Source organism: Pinus tabuliformis, chromosome 3_1 (assembly GCF_031772625.1).
Source record: "Pinus tabuliformis cultivar Carrire ecotype Pingquan chromosome 3_1, CPIR1, whole genome shotgun sequence".
In the NCBI taxonomy this organism is placed as follows: domain Eukaryota; kingdom Viridiplantae; phylum Streptophyta; class Pinopsida; order Pinales; family Pinaceae; genus Pinus; species Pinus tabuliformis.
Window position 1 is genome coordinate 932,237,589 of NC_142301.1, and position 12,268 is coordinate 932,249,856.

Genomic DNA, 12,268 nt, shown 5'->3' on the forward strand with positions numbered 1-12,268 from the left:
AACTATGCAAAACTGTGAATGAAACCACTACCAATGATGTCATTACTTGCAGTGAACTGAAATACATGCATCTAAGCTACTTGCATCTGAAAAGACATGTTTTTGTATTTTTTCATTAAGTGGTTGGATTTATTGTGATGATGCTTTTGATTAGGGTTTGGTTGTGCAGGAGCGGTTGGAATGGAAGGAAAGCATGGGCAAGGTCAGGATGGCTAGGGGAGGTCCCAGAGGGTCTCTAGCATCAGTCCACAGAAGTCTACCACGTTCGGATGCTCAGCAACCGAGTTTGCAGGCTTCTACAGGAAGTCTGCAGGGGATCCTACAGGAAACTCAGGGATTTCTACAGGAAGTCTGTGCAATTCTACAGGATGTTTGACCGTGGAAGTTTTGGGAGATGGTGAAGTGTTGGAGTGGTGTGGGAGGATAGGTGAGATGGAGATGGAGCTGGTGATGGCTCAGGAGCAGAGGAATCAGAGGGAGGAAGAGTGCATGCAGTGGGTTGATGGCTGGAAGGATGGGATCAACAAAAGGTCAAAAGGATGAAGCTACGTGGCAATGGATGAATTGGAGGGTAAACGAGCTGGACAGAGGCCGAGTAGGTGGCTTGAGGAGAGGTTAAGAAGAAGAAGAAGGAAGTGGAATGATATGGAGCAGTGTAAATGAAACAAATGACTTATGCACCAAAAACGAGAATTCATTAACCTATGATAATTGTGCCATGAAACCTATGAAAAGCAATGGAAAACCAAGAAATGAAACCGTGCATGGAAGTGAAATGTAGAAGTACGGTTCAATATCAAAAGTGCATGGATGGATCTTCAACGAAAATTTCTATGTTGCAGCTTGCATGGACGTGAGAAGAACTGCGTTTCTTTTTGGTGGTTGGTTATGGACTGCACCCCAATCCCTAGCAGAGATGGCAGTGAGATTTAACAACCTTTTTCTGGAGCTCCAATAAATTATAACTATCCTCCTATCGAATCTAAGCAATTGAAAGAAAATTCACCATGAACTAATCCTATTCAATCTCATGAAAAAGACTAAATTAACAGACTGTAAATTCAAATTGCATGTCAAAGTAAAGACTCAAAGTGCTGGAACGAAATGCAAATAAAATTACAACACCGAGGAGATCTATTGCTCTCAGGTTGGGCCCTAACTTGAGAGCTATAGCTCCCTTAGAAACTCAGAATGAGATCAAAATCTGCCTGCCTTTATTCATAAACGAAAATCTGATGTCATGCCAAAACTGGCTTACAAAAGGAACAAACACCGAGCTGTAGCTCGTACTTCCAAATTACAAGAGCAATACCAAAGTTCAAAAAGCTCCTATCTAAGGCTACGGCCTCAGTATTTATGCGAAATGATCATCCAACAGGTGTCCTTGATTTGTGGAGCTCGGTTGTCCAACTGAAGGTTAAACTGCTGATCCTGTAGAACAGTTATAACTGCTGTTCCTGTAGAACAGTTGGCTGCCTCTAAGCTCGGTGGGGAGATGGATTGGAGCTCGGAGCTATGGTGGGAATCACGAGGAAGGTCCCCAAGACTGTGGACATCCTCTCCTAAAAACCAGCAGTGCCACCTCATTGTCTCCTTGTCTCCTTTCTCGTGGTCTTTGCTCCCTTTTGATGCCAAAAACCTGAAATCATCATGTATTAGTCACGTAGATAGAGTGCCTACCCTTCTTCCTACAAACAACACGAATAAACCAAGAAATGAATGCATAAGCAATAAAAAATGAATGGTTTGAGTAGAGCAAGTAGGCCAAATGAGCCCAAATTGTACCAAAAATTGGGGCTCATCAACAGGGTCTTTGTCTTCTAGTCCGACACACACTCCTTTCCACAGCTCATTGTAGATGAGGGTGTGTTTTACCATTCGAGACCATTCTGAATAGTTCTCCTTGCCAATGAGAACTATTCCTACCATAGAAATGATTGAATGCATTCTGTAAAAAAAAATATCTCTGCCAAAAACTTCTGTTAAAAAAAAATCCTTATATCATAGCCTTATGCATTTTATTCTTCTTCTAACATTTGCATCAGCATCACCATTTTTATATCACAGCCACACTACTGTGTTTTGAGAGAAAAAAAAGGCGCTAAGGGATCTCTTCAACATATATCACTTCAATATATATCAATGCAAAGACTGTTAAAAAAACAGCGCAATATATAAAACTCCGCTCCAAGTATATACTATAATATGAGTCATACAATAACTTGTTCCGATGTTGGATGACAGCTTGCACATTACAAACATGTTATTCAAAGAAACAAGACTCAAAACACCATCAGGCTCCCTCACCACCTCTTCGTTGCCACAAGTATCTGGCAATGAACGCTGGATTGCTGGAATGAACGCAGCAATAGATTCACTCTCGAATATGGGCAGCGCTATAAAACTCTAAACTAGAAATGTTCAGACGCAGCACAAGTCTGTAAAAAACAGCAGTAACAATCACTGGACGAAGCTGCTTGCTATTTATTTCCGCGAAGAGTCGAATTTCAGGAAACAGAAGACAGTAAACATTTCACGATATCCCGGCTATGTATACAGTTCAATTTCAGCCGATAATACTGCTGGGCGATAATCAGATAAGTCAATTCATATGTACTGTTTCCCAGAGAAACAAGCTCAAATTCAAAATACTTTCTCAATTATTTAGTGACGACACAGTACCATCGGCTTATTGATAAACCACGGGCCAACCAACAAATCCAAATTTGTTGTACCATAGACATTGAAAAAAAAATCTAACTAAATTTAGCAGAGTGCACATATGCTGATTAAGGGTCGCAGCACACAGAACTTTGATAGAACGTAGCGCAGAATTTTGGTGGGTTGCAACTGGATTTCAAACACGGCTGAACATACCACAAAATGGAGGAAGTGAAGGCCGATCTTTCAGTCTCCGGTGTATGCTCTCATAAATTACTTCTGAAACAAATGGCGGTCTTGCAGTGGCAGCACCAGTTGTTACAGAATTGAAGAACAATGCAACGAGAATTTAATTCAAAGCAAAAAATTATCAGTCGAAATACATGCAGAACCAGTGCAGCACTTCAGGAATATAGGACTCATTCTAATTCAAATGAGCAGTCTGCAACTTTACCTCAAGTCCCAACGAAACAGCAGCTAGCAAACCGTCTACCGCCTCAATGAGCGTTGGGTACAACGCATCTCTGGGCAGCGACAGAGGTGGTGCAGTGCACCATCATTTCTGGGCATGGAAACGTTCAGGCAGAGGCGCCAGGCAAAGGCAGAGCCAGGGAATCAAGGTCAGAGTAGCGCTCAGGACTGAGCAGCTCTCAAGACAGGAGTTACAACTATTTTAGGGACTGGGACCTGAGCTCTGATACCATGTCAGGACAGGGTAACTCCACGTTGAACAAGAGAGAAAACTGAGTGATCTTATTCATTAGGTAACTCATGTTTATATACAAAAACAAAAACGGATCAGTTCATCTTCTAGATGACTGTCCAGTTCACCCATCCGTTTCGGATTAGGTGTCAACAGTATGCCCTCTCTGATGGTGGGGGCGAAGGAGGGATATTGAAGTAATTTAGAGAAGGCTGCTCGAATTGTTTTGTGGTTGTTGTTCGCTTTGGTGTTGTGAAACAATAGCTCTTGGAAGCATACCACTAATAATTTCTGCAGCTTCACCTCCTTGATTCTCAACTTCTGGTTTAGGAGCCTGTGGCTTTCCCCACAACAGCTTTAATCTCAAGCCTTTTATAACTAGCTTGTTGGACAAATTCTCTACTGCTTTCTCAACCCCTTCGCAGGAATCATCGTAGGGGTTAAACTAGCAACCTGAGCAGACTACGACTCCCCGCACAGATTCATAAATCATTTCATCCCTCACTCTAATTCGGCCTTCACACTTTAGGGGGCATCTATTACACAACATTTTGTTATTATCCCTATACACCCCATTCCCCTATCCTGGAGGACCTCTATAGTGAACCCTACATGCTTACCCTTCATGATGAAACTCCCATTGTGTCCTTCTTCATGAGCAAAGCAATTCCCTTTTGCACTATTTCCCCAAAAACTTATCTTTTGCCCAGTCTACAAGATCGTTGCTAATGGCCCTTATCCCCCTCACGATGATATGCATGGATTAACACTATCCCTAGCACCGACCGGAGTGACTGATCTTTGTTTTAGTCACGTCGGTCCTCTTATGGAATTTTTTTTAAATAAACAGTCAAAGCTTCCATCTCTAGAAGCTTCATAACAGAAGTCAGGTAAATGGTTTGGTCGGATGGGGTCAAGGATGTCAGTTTGAGCTCCTTTCCCCTATAATGATGGAACTACCTCAAGAGATAATACTTTCTCCCATGAGAAGAGGATCCATCTCCCATCCATTCATCCTCTATAAACCTCCATTTTCCCAAGCACAAGCTAGTGTTAGTGTCCAAGTGTTAATGTTGGTGTGCTAGTGCTATTTTGTTTTGGAATAAACAACAAGCTATTCATAGTTGTAGCTATCTAGTTGTGTAAGGGAGAAGTGTGATTTGGTTTGGAGTGAAGCCTAAAGGAAAGATCCTTAAAACTATTTTTTATTGAGGCCATCACGGAATGCTAGCAAAAGTGTGTGGGAACTTGGTCTTGTCAGTGGAGAACCACAATGTCAAGACAATGGTTGTAATCTCTTCTTGATATCAATATATATGCAACTATCTATTGATTTCCTACATGATTTTTCATCTTACATGTTAAGGCTTAATGTTTCTCGACTTGTTAAGTAGGTTGAACTATAGTTTTTCTATTATCACAGTTGTTTTTTGCTATTATTTACTTGTTTCAGGTGCTTGAAGAAGGAAACGAGAAATAGCTGGAGCGAGCAAGCAAGGACATCATCAAACAGGATAAGCGTACTAAGAGATAGGCCCTCTTAATTGGTTCTAACCTAAGGAAATCTTCCATAGAATGTATCTTTTGTGGCTACACCCATTATCGGGCTAGAGGAATTTGTTTGTGTCCGCACATATAATTTTACTTCACCACACATCTTCAAGAGGAACAAGGGGTGGCATCACACCAGATTTATTCAACAACCTTGTTGCAACTGGATCATTTACTCTGCTCAGAGATGAATCATAAAAAACCCTTAGATTCAAGAAGGAAGTTATCCATATTAACAACAACTTAAGTATTTAATGAAATTTGTTGAATCATGATCAAGAAAATGACCCATTTTTTTCATCCTGGCAAAATATTCATACTCCAACCTTGCAGAAAAATTATAGTTTAATAATTAAAAAGCAGAACAGAATGACGTAATGAGTAACTACCAATACATAAGAATGCATATATTTTTTCACACTTCTTTTAAAGTTTGTTATATCCTTTCAAAAGAATGCCAATAGAACATGATGTTCCCTTCATGACACTACCCTCTCAGAGCTTGTACATATCTAACTAGCAATGTTTGTCTAGAACCAAAAAACACCACTTAAATCATAAATATGCCTTTTAAGTGCCTTGGAATCGAGAACATCATATAATTACAGCAACCAAATCATATAGGGTTTAATTGAAGAGAATGGATCAATAATAAAAGGGCATGAAAAACATCAATATGATGCCACATGAAAATTCCATTTTGAGTCTATTCTTGAAATTATGGTCTAGACTCTATAGATACTCCTAACTGAAGACTCGTGCAACAAGGAAAACAACAGGATTTCATAAATTAACAAAATCTTAGAAACATCAAGAATTGACCACGAGGAAGGTTTGACTAAAGCCTTTAATTTATGTATGTTAGATACACTAGAGGCAGAGTATCAACTTGTCTATCGCATCCCAATAACACTCCACCATTTGCCAATAAATATTTAGCTCAATAACTTTCTAATTCCCATGCCCTAAATAGAAGCAAAATTACCCAAATAAGTGATATGGAATCAATGATGGCAAAACAAGCTCCCACATTAGATTCTTAGTTTCAAATAGTTTTGTTAAAATTGGAAACTAAGGCCAAATTTCACTTTGGGCAAGTGTTTTGAAGAATATAATTATGGCATTGAATTACTCTTTTCGAGAGGACCAGAATTGACCTAAAGATCATCAAATTTGGATAAGAAGAAATGTATTTTTGAATTTATGCCCACTCTTATGTAAATTGTCAAGGTCGGCCTCACCTCCATGTAGGCTCAAAATGACCAAACGTCATGACTCTTTTAGAGTTAGGTATGGAATTGCACTGAAGTTAACAAACTTGTTCAAGGTCTGCTTTAAAATTGGTTAACAAAAGTTAAAATGAGCATTCATTTTTCTCTGTATCTTATAGACATACTAATCACAACCAAGTCTCACTCACTCAGTTGATGCGATTTGTGTTTAAATTGCAAGACTAAGTCATAATCACAAATAATAATAGTGAGCATGACTCAGGGCTGAACTTTAGTTTCCTCACATAGCATAGAAAGGCTTTCAAGTTGGCTTGACTCAAAAGAGTCTCATAACACTAGTCCGGCACCCAAACATGCAGAATTTTGTATATGGAAGTTATGTGACACTTCAAAAAATGATTATGGATTGCACCTCAAAAGATATCAGACAATAACTTCAACTCACAAAAGAATCAACTGAATAAAGAATATTTAGACAATAATACTTGCCCATAATGTCGATATTTTATATTCTGCGGAGAAAGCTCCCTTGTTATAGGCATCTCATGCCGATATGGACATTCAGCACCACGTGTACACTCACCTAGAACAAAGAAACCATATACATGAGCACGGTTTCTTCTATAATATGGTGTTGTCATTTGAAGCTTCAATATCATATCATTTGGACGGACCTTTCCATATGATGATTCATTATCTATTCATGCTCTTCCCTACAAAAACCACATTCGATGAGTCATTTCCTCAAAAAGAGAAAGCTAACGTAAAGAGAGATGACATTTAACCAAACATTAACCAGTTAACTAATTATCAATCCATTTAGCTATTCTATGCATTTACCTCAAAGAAATAGATTTTCAGCAAACACAACTAAACTAACTTTTTTCAACTGATAAAGTTAAAACAAATAAACCTTTAGGAAAGTAGTCTCCACACATATGAACAACCCAGAATAACAATATAGCGAATATCCTCAATATGCAGATAATTAATGTGTTCAGACTAGATCGTATGATGTTGCAGCAAACCATGCAACAGTAGATGCAATATGCTCCACACACCTCCCAGCCCATGTCCTCATAAGGCCAACCTCTGCAGCCTCAAGGACAAAATTTGCAACCTCAAGGACAACCCTTGCAACAACAAAACCAACCAGGGCAGCAGCAACCCTTGTGTACATATCAGCAAGATCAACCCTTGCAAGGGCAGAGTCAAGGTCAAGTTCTATAGTAGCAGGCTCAAAATCCTAATGTTCTAGTTTAGCGGGTCTAGAATCCTGAAGGCCAAGGGCATCAGGTACAAAACCCTAACGCCCTAGGTCACCAGGTTCAAAATCCTTTTGGTCAAGGGCAGCAGGTAAAGAATCCCTATGTCCAAGGGAAATAAGTGTATCAATCTTATGCCCAAGGACAATAGGTCCAAAATCCTTTTGTTCAAGGACAACAGGTTCATCACTTGTATGTTCAAGGACAACAGGTCCAAAATGTCCAAAGGTCAACAGGCTCAACAGCTTTTTAACCCATACGTTGCTTATCAACAACCTATGGCTGGACAGTTCCAAGGTATTCAAGGTAAAAATCCTCCCTTTGGTCAAGGTAATCCACAATGGGGGATGCCTCAGATGCCATATGGCCAAAATCCCCCCTGTGGGGCAAAACTCCTTACCAACAGGGATGGGCTCCTCCGTTCGGACCCCTTATCGACCTCCCATGCCTTTTAACACCCAATTACCATTCTTGGCTACCTCGAGTTGCCAGATGTATCTTGCCTCATGAATGATCCAATCCTTCATTCGTCGTACTGGCCTCTGGTGCCATCCAAGATACCAAGCGATTGTCCAAAGTTCGATGGGAAATCTAAAGAATATCCTCAGGCCCATGTGATGACATATCACCTATAGTGCTCATCGAACTCGTATGTTGACGATTCCATTCGTCTCCGTCTTTTGCAGCGAACCCTCACGGGTGCTACAGCTAAGTGGTACATCGAACTTCCTTGAAGTACTTACCATGACTTTAACTCTTTAGCCATTGCTTTCCTCACACATTTTCAGTTGCGGTTCGCTATGAAACTGGCACCTATTTGCTCACATCTCTTAAGAAAGATACTGCGACACACATCTCTAATCACATCCATGAATGGAGACGTAGATGTCACCTGATCAAATTTGAGATTGCTGATCAGTTACTCACTGAATGGTTCACCAAATCATTCGTAGCCCCAATTTCTCATGATATAGCTATGGGTGAATGCGTCTCTAAAGAGCAAGTCATCGCTTGTGTCTAGTACTTCGATCTAGTTTACTCTCAGTCTGGCACTTTGTATGAGTTATTACCAAATGCTCTGCGGCCATCATTTGATCCCACAGCATCAAAGTCACAAGTTTTACCTCCCATTGATGTAGTTATTGGTTCGGTATCCTAGACCCCTGCTAAATCTTCTTCCAAATAGAAGTTGGTCTCAAATGTTGTTCCTAATAGTTCATCCCAAAATCCACCTAGCCCTGGTAAAACCTCAGAGGTCCACGCTGTGCAGTCTACCGCAGTGGACAAATCCTCGAAAGGAAAGAAGAAAGGTAAAGGCAAGGGTAAATTTGATGCCCCAAAACAAGGTCCTCCCAAATCATCTGCTGGTGAATCTTCACAATGAAAACCTTAAGTATCCTTGCCTCATTTTCAAGGAAGATCACTACACTAAGGATTTTCCCTAATGATCTGAGGTTAGTCTCTTTCTCAAAGGGACCTTCGTTGTCCTCAAAGAGTCGTTTCCATGTCAGCAAACCCAAATGGAACCCCAATTTACTTCCTCCAGATCACAAGTGTTCATGATTAGTACGCCTATTAATGCAGCTACTATATCGAAAGATTATCAAACTCCTGCTTCGACAGTTGGGAAAGAGAAAGAAGCCACACCTTCTTCTTCTACCCCTAGTTTTGGCCCTCTTCATATTGAGCACCCTAACCCTGGTTCCACTATACAACCACCCTCTCAAGGTATGTTACGGAAATCCTCGTATAATCCCAATGCCTGAGCCACTCATCACTACAATATTGTTGAGGATTTGGCTCAAGTGCCATCAGCCATGTCAGCTCTCGAGGTGCTCCAAAGCTGCCCATCACAGGATAAATCTTTGTTGTCAGCTATCAGCGGCATCAATCCCACTGATTCCAATTTGATATGTTTTGATCTAGAGAACCATGTTCCATGTATCCCTCATCATATTTCCTTTCTCATTCAGGTAATCATCAATGAGAAGACCATCCACTGGACTGTCATCGATGAAGGTGCTTCCACTTGCATCATGTTGACCGCATATTGGAAGGCTATTGGTTCTCCTACTTTGAACCTATCTTTAAACACTTTGGAAGGTTTCAATGGGAAAGATTCACAACCCTTCATTGTCTTACCTAACCTTTCCATCAATCTGGAAGGCAAGATAGTGCAAGTCGAGGTAGAAATTGTTGATGCTAATCTCAATTATAATCATCTACTCAGCCAAAGCTGGACCCATGCCATGCATGTCGTGGCCTCCTCTTTATTTCATGTGATTCATTTTCCCCATCAAGGGAAGATTGTCACTGTCGACCAGCTATCTTTCTTTGCCTCTTCCTCCTCAGATGGCAATGTTCCGTACGTCAAGCACATTGGTGCTCCCTATGAGAGTGTGGGGGCAGGTCTTTTCAAAGATTCTGCCTTAATGGGAATTTTTCCACTCCCACCTCCTCATGTTGCCTCTGTCAACATGATCTTAATCAAATATGATCCTTGGGTCATACCTTCACCAGATCTTATTGATACCTAGGGCGAGGTTATGCCACTTAGTCCCGCCAAAGTCAATTACATGGAAATTGTTTTGGCTTTGAGTTCTGCATCCTCTTATTCTTTTATGTCGAATACCTCTCTCGGTACATCCTCTCAATACCTGTGACTTGGTACATTGGAATTGCCAGATCCTTTAGCTGAGAACTTCGTTGCTTATGAAGGTATCATGGAAGTCATGTCTCTTGAGAAACCACCTTGGATCGATACTCATCATCACTCCTCGTTCCTGCCTCATCAAGCGGTCATGTCTACCATTTTCAAGGAGCTCTCTTCTCAATTGCATATTGACATGTAATTTTATCATGATAGTGGTAAAACTCCAGTTTTCATCTCTGTTGATCGATTACCCGAGTCATAGCATGGACTCTCTCAAGAAGTACTATGCTTATGTCATCTTTCATGGTTACTTGTGTACATTAATGTGTCATTCATTTTTTTTTAGTGTGGTTTTTTGTATTAGTTTTCAAACAACTTTCCTGTTTACTATTATTTTCTTGCTTTGCAGATGTCTGCGACTCCCCACATTCACTGATGGTGCTTGTCGTAGTACCCAAAACCTATCATCCATGGCATGGGTTATTTAGACCCTAACAATAGTTGATTGGCCTTCAAGGTATCTGTCTAGGTCGCATAACTAACAACATTGTTGAATACAGTGTGGTCATTAAACTATTGTCAGAATCCATTGTTGTTGACATTAGAGAGTTGTTTGTCAACCTGGATTCACAGCTTGTTGTCCTTCAACTCAATGGAAAATATTCCATCAGAAACCCTCAAATATTGAGAATGTATCTTCGTTTTCATCTACTGGAAAGAAATTTTGATTACATTACATATCATCACATTCCCATATGCATGAATACATTGACAGATGCATTAGCTAATTATGTGTTGGATAGACATACGAAACATGTGAAAAGATAAAACAAACCATTTGTACCATAGTAGACAAGAAAATATAGCATATATATATATATGGTGATAATGTTTGATACATTAGAACCCCAAAAAAATAATATGTGTGTCCAAAATAACATCGACGGCTCACAGGCCTCATATATCCGTGGCATGCAGGCTGTCATGTAGGTAAAGTTCCCTCTATGAATAGAAGCAACCCCTCTAGCCCTAGAGTGGGTCTAGTCACATCAGGACAAAACAACAACTAATTTCCTTAAACAGTCATTGTTGAAAGAGCCTACCTCAAACCGGTGTTCGATGGATCATTTGTTACGCTGCTTCAACTATTATTTCCTTTTCCTCGATGAGTGATTCACCTAAAACAACACAAGAGAACAACAGAACACATAATAGAGCACAACAATGAACTATTCACTTACAGAGTCAAGGAACCATAAGCTATCAAATATATTTTACACATGACATAGGAAATCAACATTGATTGTATTAATATGAGCAAAATCAAAGCTTGCAATGAAGCCTTGATGTCACAACCTTCCTCGAAGGGTCCAGTCAGTATGTCTCTTCAAGAATTCATTCTCAAAAAGGTCTCCCAAAAGGTTGATAACTCTCTCTATCATTCAAAATCACTAGTAAAAGGCTAAGGCAATCCACAACCAATTGCTAGACTATCAATAATCCATACTGCAAACTATAAATCTCACACCAAAACTAGGTAATTTTCTCAATACCAAAAACTAGCTGATCATAGCAATGGGGAATGATTTTATAAGAGGAGGAGCCTCCATAAATGAGGGAGAGGGAGCTTATCCCCAAGGGAAGTTTCTCAAAATGTGGAACCACCATCCCAGAGGAGGAAAGGTAAACTTCCTTGACCCAACAACTAGTTCCAGAACCACCCAGAAGCATTCTATTTGAACTAATTTGCCATATCTGTATCGTCGTGAGTCAAACACTAGGACTCAGAGATGACGTCGCGGGGCAACAATGTATTCAGAGCTATTTTCACAAGAAGGAAACTGAGGACTTGCGACGAGCCCTAAAATTCGATCGTCGCAGAGAACAGATGTACCCCTGCGATGGTGTCACGATGTTCTAGTTTATTACAGGAAACCGTCGCAGGCCGAACAAGGTTTACTTGCGACTATCTGGAACATGGGTAAAAACGGTCAATCTTTAGGATTAAAGAGCATTTTTTATCTTTTTGAATGATTTGGAAGATGTGGATACATTTTTTTGAGGCATGACACAGAGAAGATGTCGCTCAGGGACTAACTTTATCCAAAATCAGGGGATACGAGGCCAGTGACATAAATATAGTCGTGGCCAAGGAGAAGACTGAAATCCAACACACCTTGGATGACCATCACGTCTATACAGG

The 12,268-nt window shown here is 40.3% G+C and overlaps 1 pseudogene; it reads right to left on the minus strand.

Annotated features, from left to right (window-relative positions):
* Positions 1 to 12,268, minus strand: part of LOC149190822 (zinc finger CCCH domain-containing protein 49-like) — a 241,782-nt pseudogene that overhangs the window by 22,153 nt on the left and 207,361 nt on the right.